This window comes from Gobius niger (genome assembly GCF_951799975.1).
Source record: "Gobius niger genome assembly, chromosome: 1".
NCBI lineage: Eukaryota > Metazoa > Chordata > Actinopteri > Gobiiformes > Gobiidae > Gobius > Gobius niger.
The window spans coordinates 56,942,641-56,960,023 of record NC_136852.1 but is presented as its reverse complement, the minus strand read 5'-3'; positions in this window follow the sequence as shown (position 1 = coordinate 56,960,023).

Here is a 17,383-nt window from a genome sequence, read left to right as displayed (position 1 = left end):
TGTGTATCCCTGTCTCTGTCCTTAGTTAATACGAACCTGTGTTGCCTTAAGCGTGGGGTTTAAAGTTTGATCAGCTTATTGCTGAGCTGGTGTTATTGATATCAATAGATACTGAGTTTAGCCAGTGGAAGTGTGGCTTAAATGGTAACCTCTTGGTAAGATTCTGCGCCCCCGGTTGGCCATACTGACAAATACATTTTTCAATGTAATTCAGTGCAATTTCAATTAAATTCAATAAATGATTGAGTTATAAGATTAAGAATGCAGTTATTTAGCTCATAAAATAACTGCAAACAACACAATGAAGGAGCTATACCTGATTTTACTTCTAGAAATGGAATGACATTTATTTTACCCTCTTTTAGTATATTGTAAACTCACACATCTGTAGGGAAAACACTGCATCACATTATTAAACATGTGTATCAATTTTATGAACTTTCAGGCTATTTTTCTTGCATTTTTGTGAAAGTGACCCTAAAAGGTGACCCTGCAAGTTGTGAAATGTGCCGATAAACTTCTCCCTGTAAAGAATTCGGATGCTACAAATATATTAGGAAAGTTACAAATGAGTTTAAACCACAACTAACATTTTAATTTAGTGGCTTCCGATTTCATTGCTTGCACTCAAAAAGTCAGGTATAGGGCCTTTAAGCACATGCAAACATGTTCTAAAATGCATGTAATTTTTGTATCAAGTTTTATTTCGGTCTTGCCTTAAATGTTAATGCACCTGGACTGTTTAATATGCACAGTGTACACGCAATCTGCATTTGAAAATAAACAACAAATCTAATCACATTTGCACTGTTTACGATGTTGTTTTCTCCAGAGGTGGGTAGAGTAGCCAAAATATTTACTCAAACAAGAGTAACGTTACTTTGAAATAATTTTACTCAAGTAAAAGTAAAAAAGTAATTGGAGAAAATGTTTCTCGATTTCTGTGAATAACTATAATACTTTATTTTCAATGACGCCTTAAATTGTGTGAAACAAAACATAAAATCATGTGGATATTTACAAAGAAAATTCAAAGAAAATGGTAGAAAATACAAGATATAAGATATAATGTAAGAACAAGGTACATGAGACGATCTACATCTATTTTACAGATCAAAATGAAGTATTTGCCACTTGAATATTTACTCACAGTGGAAAAAGTAATTTATTTTTAGTCAAATAAGAGTACATTATAATTTTACTCAAGTAGAAGTACTGTAATGTAACTGAGAACTACCTGCCTCTGGCTTTCTCTGTGTGACGTGTTTGGTAAATGGTGGACTTATGAATGTGACTTTTAGCTGGACGACTGAGTAGACTTGTTTCATTAATGAGTATGATCAATGGTCTGTCAAAATGCCACACACCAATCAGTCTAAATTATGTTTCATTACCATTCAGGGGTCATTCTCTGGTGATGAATGTTTGCACTTGCACCTTTTAAAAGCAGCTGTTTCTGAACCCAAAAATGTGGAGGACAGCCATCTGTTGAGCAGCTGCAGCAGTGTCTGGGTCTTCTTCTTAAACAGGAAGTGGATACAGACAAAGCAGAGGAGTACCATAATCTTTTGTCTGTGAAATTCCTGCAGACAACTTAGTGCTGCATGTTGCTCTGCCCTCACAGGGTTTGTTTTAGCTTTCTTCAGAAGAAGCTGTGGCCTGTTTTGACGTGAATTGGCCCTGACAGCTGTGGCAATAAAGTGGAAACTGATCCATGGCCTTCTGTTTGGCCTCTGGAATTCCACGACTCTCTGGGGTCGAATCGGCTGTCCTTTGCACCAATCGATCCGCAGCCATTGATCCCTCCTCTGATTTAATTTGCTTGCTGTCTGATTACTAATGATTCAAACAGACCTTTGTTCTGAAAGTCTTTGAAACAATCTCTAATGCCATTTTCTCTTACTCATAAGACGGCTTTATGGAACAGTTCATTGTGCTTTCCGGTTGGCGCGGCTTCTCTTCCACCACCTCTTTGCCATAAATCTCATCTCAGAGGTCAGCGCAGAGCCCTGTGCCAGAAGACACTGACAGCCATCTAACATGGCCTTGAATTTACTGACGACTACAAATTTACTGTCTGACAGAGTGCACTTATACATTCTTCACCACCAAGAGGCCGAATCAGAGCAACATTTAGTCTTTTTATACGGAGGTTCTAAAAATGCAGTTGCTGAGTGTATGAGTGTTGTTTCAAAAATAGAGTACATTACAGAGGCGAGCGCTGCGTGGTTTGCGTCCTCCCACCTCGCTGTGCTCAAAGTGCTCAGGGGTCACAGCTGTAGCAAGCGGGGAATATGGGCCAGAAACTCTCTGTTCAGGTGGAGAGCAGGAAGTGAAAGTTGTACAGCGGCCGCCTCAGGATCTCTGTAGGTAAACAGTGTTACAGACACTCCCTGCTGTGACCATGAGGCCCCTAACTGCAGGTTTTAACAATAACATAAACTAAACAATACAAAAAGGTGTTTTAGTCGCAAGTCAGTTATGTGGCTGAAATGTAGTGCATATGCATAGCATTTATGTGTACTATTCATTCTTATCTATGAGGAGATCTGCCCAATCTCCAACTGAAGACTCCACTAAACACCCTACAGTGTTATACATGTAAAGTTTGACGTCCTTCCAACTGATTTCACCATGAGTTTGCCTGAGAACTTTCCCGATTTGTTTCAACACAGTAGATTATTATCCTTTGTTTGGTGCATTAGGACTGTCTGTGCAGAACAATGGAGTGAGATCTACTGATTATGTGGAGGCAGAGGATAAATGATTGCGATATTTAAGCTGAATCAGAGACAACCTTGGGGATTGCAAACGCTGGTAAGCCACTGGCTTCATGATAACCCAACGCTTGACCTTAGATACAACAGGAGAGACCTTGATCAGCTTTAGATATTTTTAATGTATGGACACGACGGGCAACAAATAAACTTCTAACAGATGAAAACTGCTTAGCAAGATAATACTGTATGTGTATCTGTAAGTGTTTTTTTCTGTTATAAGATTTTAAACTTTGTTGGCCCATGGTACAAAGCTAAATTTCTGTCAGAAGAGGTGCTAGTCTGCCCTCGCTGTCAGGTGTGAGGAGTGCAAGGTCTCTGAATACACTCTGCCACGTTCCCATTTGTCATGCTATTTTTCACCATCTTTATTCTGTTCGCCTTCAAACAACTGCAAGCAGCCCATGTGCTGCTCTCAGCCCTTTGTTTGTCTTTGTCTATAAGTAATTGTGAGAGTGTGCATTTTGTGCACAGTGGGGCGTGCTCAAACACACTGTAAGCTGATGATGCTTTGTGACAGCGCGATTGATTTCTGTCTAAAATAAAGGCAGCCGAGGATGCCGGAGACGGCAGGTGGAGATTTGTTTTAATGGCACCAAAGCAAACCGAGTCTCCAGGAGACACCTGGAGTGAGGCTGAGCTCTTAAGGTCATTCATGTTTGTGTGTGTGGAAAGAGTGAGCTGAGTGTTTCAGAAAAGCAGTCCTTTTGTTGTTGTAGAATTCAAATTATGAGTGAATGAATTAAGTATTTAACCAACTCCTATAGCATCATTTAGTCTTCCCAAATATGGCAGTCTGTGTATGAAAGTGTAGCCAATGCCATTGTAATTTTGCAATTGATTTTGAAATTAATGGTGAACATGATATACTGTTGTGACAGTGGCGTTGTGTCCTCTCACCTCTCATCACCAGAGGGCCCTCTGCTTTTTCTCTTCTTCCTAATCCACCACATCAAAGGATCTCATTACAAGATGTGGCACCAGTCCTGCCCTGCACCAACCTGTTCCTACCGTCGCATTCACATAGCATCACATTGTATTCATAATAGGTAATGTCATGCACCGCAGTCTCTGATGTCTCTCAGATCTCTCTGCTTTCCTCTCAACATCCCTCTCCCATAGCCGACAGACGCGCCTCTATAAAATTCTCTTTTATTTATAGCTTGTTTGCTTTTTATAAGGCAGCTGTGTAGACCAAAGTCGCTCGTCTTGTTTGATGCTCACATCTCTCATGTGTGATTACCAACTGAATAGTTCAAAAGAGTCTGGAAGAGAGAGAAAATATCTTTTGTGCCAGCAAAGGACACTGTCCTAAGAGTCATATATAGCACACAGGAAATCGCTGTATACTTCTTCTACCCATGTGACCCCACTGCCCTCATGTATTTGCTTTAATAAGACAACAGAATCATACTATCAGCGGTGCTGACGCTTCTAGCAGCGTCCTTAGATGCCAGAACTGTGTGTTGTAAATAATCTGTATGGCTTACTTTACTAGGGCCACTGAGCACAGCTAGAGATCAATCTGACTGTAAAAGGGAATGGGGGGCATCTGTGAGCTGCATTCATCAAATCATCTATACAGGGGTTGTTATGCCACACTTTTGTTTTTGCTTTCATTTTTCATGGGATGAACTCAAAGACATCAAACATTTTCTATAAATACAATATTTTTCCGAAATATGTTATGTAAGAGAATTGATCCTACCATAAAAATATTGCACAGGTGTGTCTTAGGCTGCCTACAATAAAAGGACACTTTTATTGTTGGGGAGGGGTTTGATTCTCTGACAAAGAACGGCTCACTAACACAGAGTTAGACAGATTTGTGAACAATATTTGAGAGAAATGTGTCTGTATTGTGTATAGAAAAAAATATGTCTTTGAGTTCACCTCATGAAAAATGAGAGCAAGAACAAATGTGCGTTTAAAGTTTAGTTCAGTGTATAATATACCAAATTAATCAAATCAATCAATCAATCGAAGTTTATTAACAAGGACACCAGGAAGTCCAAAGTGCTTGTATGTGAAAAGATGAAGAAATTGGACTTCTAAAAAAATTGCTGATTTTTCAAACTTTGACGATGCCTAATATCTCTTTAATTTGTGGGCTTATTCTCATGAAACAAAACCTGGCACAAAGATCAACATTGTCTCTGTCAGGACAAATGAATCAAGGTCTTAATATTTTCTCGTAAAATGCCTGGTATAAATAAACTTGCCTTGCCTAATAATGGATTTTCCATTTTGAAATTTCTCTCAAAAACTGCACATCTCCCATTGAGTTATATTGGCACACACCCCCCACCAGATTATGACATAAAAATCTTGAACATGCGAACAACCTATTAACCAGTGTGAAGTCAAACCTTGCTTATTCCCTGTCGATGGAGCAGAGGGTAGCAGAGGATGTGCATCTGCAAGGACAACTTCTCCATCTCTTCCAGACAGTTACCCGACACTTGTGAGTAATAGATGAAGGTTGCTGTGCTTTTGGAAGGGGATGCTAGAGTTTTATTTCAAAGGATGTTTTGTTTTTCCCATAGAGGATTTATTTTGGCAGGGCTGTTACTCAAAGCGCTGCTCTGTCCTCTCTGCTCTCTCCCTCTCTATCTATCTCTGCCCTGTCTTCATCTCCATCCTTTATTTCTCTCCAAGGCACTGTCTCTTTCCTACAGCCTCCCTCTGTTTGATAAACTTTGGAGATTTTGTAAAACAAAGCATAGAAGAAAGAGCCACTGCAAGAAAAAAGGGACAACCACAGTGTGAAGGTGCTTTGAAGAGCAGAGCAACGCAGCAGCAGATTAATGTCATCATAAAGTCAGGGAGCTGAGTTTGATGGAGGACTTTATGGATTTTCAGGTGGACAACCTCCTTCGGGTTATTCGCACTTACTCTTTTTGTTCTACATGCTTGAGTTAAAATGGAAAAAGACAAATGTGCACGTGCAGGGGGTTCTACATGTTTGAAGACATTCTGATGAGATGAACTTCACAATTCTCAAACAGTACAAGTGATAACAAGAATTCCAAGAATGAGAAGATATGACCTCATAGATTGTCAAGGTTTTCTTGACCTGAAGTACCTCCTCTAGTCTTGTGTGGAGAATAAAAGGATCAAAAGATCAAAAATCTGGCTCATATGTTATTATAACCACAATTTATTTTTAATATAAAGCAGCCTTATTTCAAAGACTTAAGTGTTTGTCAAATAAAACCAAACTGAATTGACTGCATATTGAATAAAATCGTAAATAAAGTGTGCTGAAGTGTAATTGAGTGATAACTGTTTGCTTGCTGTAGAATCAAAAGCAAACAGGCCTTCCTGAGCACTGACGTGATTGTATATTTGTCTGGAGGGCAAATGGAAAGTCTGCAGAATACAAAAGCCTCACTCTATGTCTTCCATTTTTTGTCAAGACCTTTTGATGAAATTCAATTTGATGGTCCAAACAGCAGTAAAAGAGAACTCTAATGGAGGAGTGCACACACAGGGTAAGGAGACCTCCCTGTGGGCCTGGCCGCCCAATACACTTTATTGATTTTCTGTCCTCTCCTTCAATATCTGGAATGTGGCATAGCCAATAGATTATGACAAACGTGCCCGCCAGAGACCACATATCTTCTAATTGAACCTGATGGAGTACAGCTGAAGATCAAAGGTTGGCAAAATCTGGTGACATAGCAGGTTTCAGCTCCTCTCGCAGACACAAAGGGAGGATTCTCTCTCTTTTCACCCCTGTCTCTTCACTTGTTGTCTTCATAGCTGTGGACAGCCAGGCTTCCACCGCACTGCTAAGCACAATGGAGTCAGTGCTTTACAATAACAACCTCCTGCCAAAAGCACAAAAAACAAGGCAGGAGAAAAGCTCAGTGCTCTATTTTGATGAAAGTAACAAGCACAGCTTGTTGTAAATAGGCTTTCTGAAGCCTAAGGCAGCTTTTCTCCCCAGGGGACATGCTTTCTGCATCTCTCCCAGGGCTGCTGTCGCCAAAAGGTTCTCTGTGAGGAAAAAGAAGGCACAAACAAGTTTCAACTCTTCTTCGGAAAAGAAATCTTCTCTAGCAAGGATTTTGTATTAGAAATAAGATGTTTTATTTACAAAACATTATTTTGCGCTGACCTTTTAGTTGGCTTTGCAGTTCAGACTATCATCCTAGAGCATGAGTAACTGTTGTTGAGCAATAGTGTGGAAAGAAGTAGCCCCATGTCTGAAAGCTTGTCTTCCTGATTCCTGATAACTCGGATGTGTGCTTATTCAAATGAATTCTGCCCGGGGCACCCTCTTGCAAATCAGGTGCCATCCACACTGGCATTGTCACACAAATTAGAAACGGATGTATTGGGCAGAGCATAGGGGCAGAGTCTATGGACTTCCCTTCTTTGAGGTGTTTGTGTCTGTTTACAGCTCCACAAGCTCAGGCCACTTCTGCCTCACACACGTGTCCGCTATCTGCCACCCTGCATTTAAGACAGTATTTTTAATAACTCTCTTCTACCCTCTCTCTTCAGTTACCTTTCTCCCCAGTGCCTATAAGCCCCTCTGATCCTTTCCAATAATAATGGCATTGCCAGCCAATCTCTCTGAAAATGGGTTCAGCGCATACCTAATCCCATTTAATTACTTAGACACACAGGGCTCAGGACACACTCCTCAGGCACAGCCCTTCTGTAAGCATGCCCTGCTTGCCCCATCCACCTCTGCTCATGAATTATGGATGGGTGGCTGCGGGGCGAGGGCTGATCATTCGCCTGCTCTGTCATAAGGCTGGGGAGAGCCAGAGCTCAGTGTAAATATGGAGCCTGTCTGAGGTGGCGGTGCCCTGTTGTGCGTGGTATTAAAAGCTCACCACTCTCCTCTCAGTCCTGAGCGGCTGCGGTGCTCACAGCAGGAAGCACAGGGCTAATCTCAGGCCTCCAGTGCTGCGGCCTGGCCACCATTATGGCTGACACTCATCGTACCTGAAAGCAGGAGAAATGAACAGGAGATGGAAGCAGAAAACCATGAGGAATGGGCTGAATCAGCTTTCCCAAGCAGTTGGTTTGTCAGCGCAACGCAATATTACTCAGTGAACACAACACTACTGGTGTGATCAGATGTCAAAATGCGCCCATGCCCAGGCTCTGGTGATATAATGGTGAAAAGACCCGGGCAGACAGGACCTAATCATGAAGGCTCTGAATGCCAGGCACTGCTGTTTCTAACAAGGCTCTGTGAACACTCGGGCAGCTGCTGTTGAGAGCAGAAGCGCGTTGGATAAATCATGTCCACTCTCTCCTCTGTGCACTCAGCTGACAGACCTCTGCTTCCTGTTCTCACTTCTGTCTATGATATACTGAACTTGTGCCAGTGCCTTTACTGAGATATGTTTATTGAGGAGCCTTCATTGGTTTTATATTCACCAAAGAGACATGACCACCTAGGCTCTCTGTAATTGATAATGCCACTGTCCTCTCCTTGCCCAGGGGAAAGAAAAGAGAGATAGCTGTCTGTCAGGCCCAGCTCTCTGATACAGACAGGGCCTCAGCGGCACACACGTCTAATCTTTATCACACCAGATTTTTACCTAATCTGTTTCTCTCCCCTTGGCCTCTCTTCATGAATCTGTCATAAATCATTTTTGGATTCAAGCCCCGTTTGCACAGACGCTTTCATAAAGGCAGAGGAATAGGCATCCGATTTCTAGACTAAATAGTGATCAAATTACACGGGATATGAAATGCTGTAGTTTTGAATCCATTATTCTGCTCAATAAGAGTCTTCTCACTTTGATATGTCAGTGCTGGCCCTGAAGGGACAAAAGCACAGATGGCACTGTATGTGCAATATGCATATGACTGAACATCCAAATAACTATAGCCGATAGCTGAGCGTAAAACACACAACAGAGTCAACACACGTTCAATATACAAAACTGCGCTTGCATTAGTTAATATATCAAAGCTTAAAACAATTAAGACAGATTTAATTGAGATCCAAGCCACCCACACCAGGTGTCCTTTTGCACATATTACCTTTCATCTTATAGTTAGCATTCTCCACAGGTTACGCTCATTAATTATGCTGGGGCTTTAAAAGCTTTCCCTTCATGAAAACAACTAATTGGATGCAATAATAAACTAAAGTGATGATTGCACTGAATGGAACCGGACCTATCTACCTCCATCTGTTAAAAAACACTGCCTCATTATGAGAGAGCTCTTCATTTCCACAAGTATCATTGAAAAATTCAGTCTCCACGGCAACGGCAGACTCATTACATTTATGCCGCTAATTGCTAACTAGCGCCACAATTGGCTGTAATTGCTTTGGGGACATGGTTAACCCCTTGGTTGGTATGCAGCAAGAAACACTACAACTCTGTTGATGGGTTGAACAAAGGCCAGAAATGAAAGACAGAGCTTTGAAGAAGAAGAGATTGCACCCTGCTCAGTGCATTCTTTAATCTTCACAATATTAATTAATAGAGGTTGTTGCGATGGTGGCTGATGGTATTCATGGTCAGCAGTATTCAGTCCCATAGTACATAGTATAAAGTCTTTTATTGCCTCCTAAGTGGCTCAGATGCTAACACCTGGGACATTCACAGGAAGAGGAGGTGTGCTTTTGGTGTGTGTGATTTGTGGCAGTGAGTTTAAGGCAGAAGCGAAGGAATAATAATGGCTTGCACTTGTATTGTGCCTTACAAGCATATGCATCACAAGCTTCTCATTATTGCCTGATGGAAGCAAGGCAGCCAATCCGCGGTGATTGGACGACCCGCTCTACCATATGAGCCATTGTCGTCCCCGAGAAGATCGAGGCTTTTACAAACACTAGTATTGTTGAAAATTATAAGTCGGTCAAGTGAAAGTAAATCTCTTTAGCAAGTGGCTCACAAAAGGCAGTGTGTGCAGTTTATTAAAGCGGGAAGTTGACTACTGAACTTTTTTTTTTGATTGCAGTTATTAAAAGTTATTTCACTGTTTAGTTTTGGATACTGCAATGTCTGTTCCAAAAAGAATTACGAGCCAACAAATAGAGAAAACAGTTAGAGACCTAGAGTGTAGCTATTGATTATATTAATGCAGTAATTCAAAATGGCTTCAAGGTTAAAACCCTATAGACTGGCCACTCCACATCCACATGTCAGAGTGAGTATGTTTTAGTGTGTATGTGTGTATGTAGCTAGACTACTGAGCAAACCCAAACCCCTTTGAAGAGTGAAAGGCTCAAAGGCTGGAGAGGCAATCCGAGAAGTTCACAGGCGCACGGGGGAAATTGCCTTGAACCTTAAGGTGTATGAAAGTGCAATTTGTGTCCCATCTGTTCTGCTTCCCTTCCATTAGGACGAAGGGTGCTTTGAGGCCACGAGAAGAGAATGCCTCTGTAAGGATCTCTGGTACACACAGCACTGAGGCTCTTGTGGTTTCCATTTGCCACAGCGGTCATTGCCTTTTCCTCATTGTATTTGGTTGATATCTCAGTGTCTTTATACAGGGCCTTTTTTTAAAGACCATATGACAAAACATAAAAATTAAAGAATTACTTGTTTTGCTGTGCACATTACACAAATATATGTAATGACCAAAATGCCAGGCTCTTGTTAGTGTTAACAGCCTGGATCACTTAAAGCAGGGGTGTCCTTATACCGATTGGTCAGTGCAGTCAAACATACAGCTGGGTGCTTAAAATTGATTTTAAGGTTTTAATCTGTAGACATTTTAAACTTGCTGTAAAAAGTACCATCCCTGGTGATGTGAGCCAATTCAACATGAAATCTGAGGGCCACCAAAAATTAGTCCCTGGGTGCACTTTGGGCACCCCTGACTAGGGGTGCCCAAAGTGCAAGGGCCCCAAAGTGCCCAAGGGTCTGTCAGTTTTTGTGTTCTTTTTCTCAGTTCTGAAAATGGATAAATGTCTTATATGAATGAATGGGTGCAGAACAAAGCTCTTTGGGGGATGTTCCTGCTCTTAATCTTAAATCTGTCTGTCACACTGCTTTAAAAACCTAAACTTCTTTCATACTTTTTTGCACTTTCTTGAGAGGGATTTGCAACTGAGTGATCGTGGAGATGCCTTGCCTCCATTTGGGGCAGCACAAGGTGAAAAAACAGGTGAAAAAATAATCCATGTCATGGGCCCAAATGATGGACATAATCCTGAGAACAGCATGAACGTTACTCGGACATGAACGATACGTCCTTTATATTTCTATATTCGGCCGTTTAAACGTTAAAATGTGCCAGTATTAACAAAGCACATCCACAAACAACCAAGAGTAAATATAGGCGACTTTTTCAAACATGTTTCCAGCCATAATAGAAGACTTGCTTTAGTTCTGATATGAACAAAAAGCAACAATGCATGAATATACCAATATATTGTCTGTATGTTTCTTTTTCCATGTTATTAAGGTAGCTTGTAGTGAGCAAGGTGTCAGCACTTCAACGAAAGCCATTTAAAAGCTGCAAGGTCACAGGTGCAAATATCAGAACACATATCCCACTGATATTAGCAAAAACTAATGGCACCTCTCAGAGAAAAGCTCGTCTCGACAAATTGATTTCCTCGTGTGAAAGAGTATTGTCCCCAGAGACAACAGCTTCTAAAAAGCCTCTTCACACATACAGAGGAAAATATAATACACATGCATCAGGAACGGGAGTGATTTGCATTAGAGGAGGTTATGGGTTGCGATTAGAACAGGGTTTATACAGTGGAAAGTGCATACAATTGCTGTTGCCAACTGTGAAACAAATGGCATCTATACTGAATAATTGAGTCTGGGTGAGAGATGTGTGATTTGCACACAAAGACTGACTGACAGATCGAGAGAAAGGAGAGGCAGCCAACCTTTAACAGCGCTGCCAGAAAAGACAGTAAATGGCAAGTTAGATTAATAGATTGGCAAGGTCTCACAGTGAATGGGATAATAATTCACCAAGCAAGAGAAAGGCGGCGTTTTTGAGGTCAGAGTTGAGCGGGGAAGAATGATGAAGATGGAAATATGAATATTAAATAACGTAGCTGGATGCCTCTCTTGAAACAAAAAGAGGATTGGGGAGAGTCAAAGGTTGGAAGATTGTAGAAATGAAAGCAGGTTGAATGAGCTGAAGCGTGATGAAGGTGAAGAACAGTGCGCTCCAAGTCCAGAGGCGGTCGAAGCATTGTTAAGATCCAGGCCAAGCACCTAAAGCAAGTGTTCACCTCTGCCAAAGTCTGTCGGCTTTTTAACCACTAACTGACATGTAAATGAACACCTGGATTTTGCTCAAACCTCATTCACTGCCTGCTTTTTTACACCAAATCACTCTGAAAGTCAATTATGTCACGCTGGAATAGGAAACGGGCTATTTAATTTTACAAAGCAACCTCTAACACGGGCTAATTGCGTGCTGCTTATTTCGGCTGGTTGCCTCCCTTGTGAGGTGACTGCATGTTTTAAATCTTTGCCCTTAAGACCTTGCTTTCCAGATTTTTCTCTGATCTTATTCATACTCTGTGCTTTGAGCCCCGAAGTCCTGCTGGGATTGTTAACTAGCCTCCAACACAGACGTTTAACCTGCTCGCTCATTTGGTGCCTGAAGTCTTCCATTTCTGCGGTATTTTGCGCATTAATTCTTTTCATTCCAGCTTTGTCCTTGTGATTACTACAAATATTGTCATTATGGTAGAATTTGTTCCGTGTATGAATCTTCTCAACATATAGAAGTGTTGTTTCCAGATAATGATTCAGGGGCATCAGCAGTGCTTTGTTAGGATTTAAGTAATTGGACTCCGAATCCAATGAGACAGATTGCAGTGCGCAGTGATTACTTTCAGGAGAAGCAGTGCTCAAGTGTTGTGGAGAGGTTGTCTCTAATGTGATTAGCTGTCTATTTTTCAAATTAAACACACACCAATAATGGAACTAGGAACAAACCATGCTATTGTCCTCAACTCTCCAGTCGATGTAGGCTTTACTTAATAGAGATCACGACAGTGCCCTCACCAGTCGACTGAGAAACCAGAGGGAAAGTGCCAGAAAGAGCTCTGCAAATTTGACAATTTACTGCTTCAGTCTCCTTAAATCTATCACATTTATTGGCACCAATCGGGCATCAGAATATTTGGCCTTTTAACGGCCATGTTGTGACTGACCACCAGTATTTGTTTGCCTCTCACACAACATACGGATCATGCATAGTGATGGGACAGAAGCAGCATCTTATGGAATTGACCACTTTAGTTTGATACTGACCACCACAGGCCAGACTTACTTAACACAAACATGGCACATTTTGGCCATAACGTTTGATCCTGATCTTTATTTATGAAATCACAATGTGTGAAAGATGCAGATCATGATGTATAAGACATCCTTTTTGTCAGTGCTGACAAAATGTTGCACAAAAAGACAGAACACTGAAAAAAAAGACAGAACATGAAGGCTACAGTTACTTTTATATAACCACAGCATGCTTTTCAAGCTGCAACACATGGACTTTTACATTGCAAAACTAGTAGTACAAAGCAGTAGCTATAATCAAATGCTTAAGTGCTGTGTGTGTCTTCAGAATGCACTGTAAGTCATTGTCCACAGAACATTATGTGTGTTTGAGGGGTAGTTCACTCAAATCCCAGTGGCCCGGGGGAGCTGTCAGGATTGATAGTGCTCTATCACTTGTGAGCGGAGGTGCAAAATTGGGCCGAGTTGAGCAGTGCGAGGAGCAGAGGATGGTTCCTCTGTCCACTGGAGCTTAAATGACTGAGCTGGAGAGACATGGAACATGTTCAACCGGCTACTGCACAACATGAAATAAGCAATCTTAAGATGCAACACAATTGTACAGTGACTGACTAAAGTGATAACAGCAACGCTTTGTGCTATAGGAGTTTAGGTTTGCATGCTTCACTGGTTGTTCAGAGAAATGTTGAGATTAGCATGTAAAATCATTTGAGAGTTTTGAAAGCTCTATTGTGCGATTTCATCATAGAACAATAGTGTTCATCATCACGACACCAACAAGACAACATGACATTTTGACTATCTTCCCTTTTCTGTTTGTATCCATTGTGTCACTGCAGTGAAGCAGAACTGTGAGGCTGTGAAATCAGTTGGTGCTGAAATAACAGTCACATCCCCAACTATTGTTAGTCATATCAGAAGTCCTCATACATAATGCTTAGTTTAAATGCTCTGTTAATATCTGTAATTGTGTTTGTAAGTCCTGTGCATTGTCTTTAAAAGGGCCTGCAGTCAGTTAAAGTCACCTGTCACGGACACCGGTGCAGATCTCGTGGTATATTGTGTGCAAAGAGGTTTGGGTGACATGTGAAGCTCTCCAACAGCAGAGAGATGGCTGTGTTTCTGGCAGACCTGTCCAAAGCAGCTGCTCTTTCAAAGAAAACAACAAAGCAAGTAAACAGTATCCTGCACTCCCACTTAACACTTTGAAGACATAAAGATGTTGCCACAATATAATTTAGTGTTTTTCCATAATCTTTCGACAGTTGTACAAATCTTATACAGGTTTGTTAGACTCACATTGGCACAAAGACAAGTATCGGTCAAGTACTGCAATGACCATTCCAGTTATTACGTTTACTGAGGTTCAAAGTTTTGTAAGCTTTGCGCCACAGTCTTTATGGTGCAATATAAGAAACAACTTGGTTCCTGTAAAGATGAGAGGCTGTCAGCTGCCAGGGAAGAGACAGACGCATGTTGTAAAGAGAACAAAGTTGATCAGTAACACTGGCTGCTCTGACTGCTCTCTTACCTTCTGATCTTTGTCCTGCATCCTGCTGTCTCCACAATCTCCACAACATTTGGCCGTCAGCACAAAGTCTCAAGAGACACAGCGATTTCAATACTCACAATTGTATATTCATCAAACCTTTCAACACGGACATTAACTGAAGTTATGCGGCGAGTCAAATCGATGGCCTGCTTTGTTTAAGATAACCTTCCTCACACATCAGAGCTAATTTTACTTGATGCATGAAGCTTAAGGCCCTTTGCCAACTGCTGTCAGTGCTGTGATCTTTTTTTACTGCCCCTGTCAAAGACATTTAACACAGTGGCCCAATGGAGAGTCACCCTAGCATAGCTCACTGCAACATTATCTCCTCTTATCGAGTTTTTCATCTAACGCCTTATTCCGTCTGATACTTTATGCCATTGCTCCCTCGTTTCCTACCACCTCTGTGTGCCCCTCACTCTTCCTCCTCCTCCTCCTCCTCCTCCTCCTCGCCCCCGTGTCCTCTAACCACTTGACACCTTTTCAGATTCATCCCCATCAGTTGGCAGACAGCATGCATTTCACTGCGGGGGCACAATGCAGCGATCCTCACCAATCAATGGCAAATAAATCAATGCTATCTCTATTTCCATGCCTCTGCCGCTATCGATTTCTTCGCCCTGGTACTTTGCTGTTTGTGGAGACTTGAACTTTGCTCAATTTAACCGAGTTCACTTTGAGGAACAAATTGTAACAGCGCACGGCTTTCAGTTTTGACGGCGGACTGATGTTGGCTCCGGGAATGGGAGTGTACGGTTTCCTTTAAACTTTATTTATGAGAAGCTCCAACCAAACTGAAGTGCTTTTTACAGGAGCTGGGCTTAATGGCAATGTGAAACCACCATTGGCAGAGGGTATAGAGCACTCTTGACAAATAAGGCATCTTTTTAAACTAGAGATCATATTACTGTGTAGAAAAACACGCTTTGTGTTATGGTGGGATGGATACACCACTCAAGCTTAACTTTACACCCACTGACAGGGGAAGTGAGTGACACAGATTATCCTATAATTATGGTGCACTAGTGACTGGGATGTATTGGACCCTATAGGCCATCTGATTTATTTCTTATTTTTTCACTGGATATGAAATTTGTTTTGTCCTTCAGTATATTGTAAAAACAGACATTTACAGGGAGAAAAAAAATCATCCTATTCTAAAGCACTTTTATTGATAATGAACTAGAAGGCTGATTGTTGTTGTTGTACAGTGACAGTGTTGCTCGCTGAAAGGTGTGAAATGTGTTTATAACTCATCGCTCTGTGAGGAACTGGGATGTTAGAAATGTGTCAGTAAAGTTGAGTTTAGACAACAACTAACAGTTTATAATTGTGTACTACTTCCTTGTAAACAGCAGCAACAAAAAAGTAGGTGTAGGGCCTTTAAATTGTATCCGACAGCTTTGAGTTTGAAGAGAATGGTGAACAGAACACAGAGTCAAGCAGCTCGTATGTTCTGCAGAAGTCAAGCTTTGATCAAATAATTGAATAATAGTAGAAAATAAAAATTGCAAAACCAAGCTTTACCAAGCTTTTTTTGGTTTGACATTTCCCACAAGTGCATATGACAGGTTTTAATGCTTTTGAAAATATGACTCATTTAGAAGGATAACATCAGTTGCAAGTTCATCAGTTGCATAATTATCATTTTATTTCAGAGAAGCAGCTATTTTAATGAAGATTGGGCAGAAAAGTTATTTTTATTTGAATTTTAAAGGCCACCGTTTTTACATACTGAGATATGTTCTTACCTTAGCTTTGACGAGTTCTTTAGGACCTGTCTGGTCTTCACCCGTGCCTTCAGTCACGTAAACACAGCGCAGACGGCGTTAGCATTTAGCCTCTCCCTCTCTCCACTATAGCTCCAAAACAGGTCAAGATAGAAGCTACCAAGCTCTTCCACGTTTTCCCTATTTAAATATGGTTACGTGAAGTGTTACACTACAAAGTATAATTACACAAAATTAAACAATGTGGATTTTCTAAGCGGATGAACAACTCCTGGTATTATTACGCCTTACAATATAGTTCCCCCTTTTATCCGCTTAGAAAATCCAAAAATCCAAAAAATGCTGTACCTACGGCTATAAAAGTAATGTTTACCAAAATCGTTACATCTGGGTTTGCTCAGATAAATGCTAACGGCACAGCAGCTACGCTAACCCCGGAAATAGTGACTTTAGTAAATATTACTTTTTAGCAGCAGTTGCGGCATTTTTGGCAAATGAGTCTGAGAAATAAGTAGGTTCAGTAACTCTCCATTGAGTTTCAGAAATATTGTTGGTTGTTTTCAAGAGTTTTTAATGTTTTTTTCTCGCATATTTGCCGGTCTGTTGGTACCCGGAAGCGGAAGTTGTGACGTCACACAACAAACGTATAAGGTAGTGAAACTATAAACATCACAAAAATGGCCAAACTAAAGAAAGCTGAGAACAATCTTTAGCACAGTCCTAAATATATAAGTGCTAACTATGTTTTAGCTAAATATTTTTGTTTCATGTGTCATATGCACTTTAAGTTCACTTCCTTTTTGAAAGGGCACAGGGAGTGACATAAGAGAAGGTGAGCATTCCCAAACTGTTGCTGTGTGAAACCATACTGTACATTAGGGCCATGAGTGAGTCCTATCTAGTTCTTCTGTTGGTCCTACTGATTGGTGTTTAAAATTCTTAACACAGCACCTTATATTCTCATATCCAGTATCCAGGCCTTGTCACTTGGAATTGCCTCAGAAAGTGCAAGACATAGACATATTACTTTGAAAAGTGCATTTAATATAGCCCACGGAAAATTATTCGCTGTGATATTTTCTGTGCCTTTCCCATAAATAATTCATTGTTTTT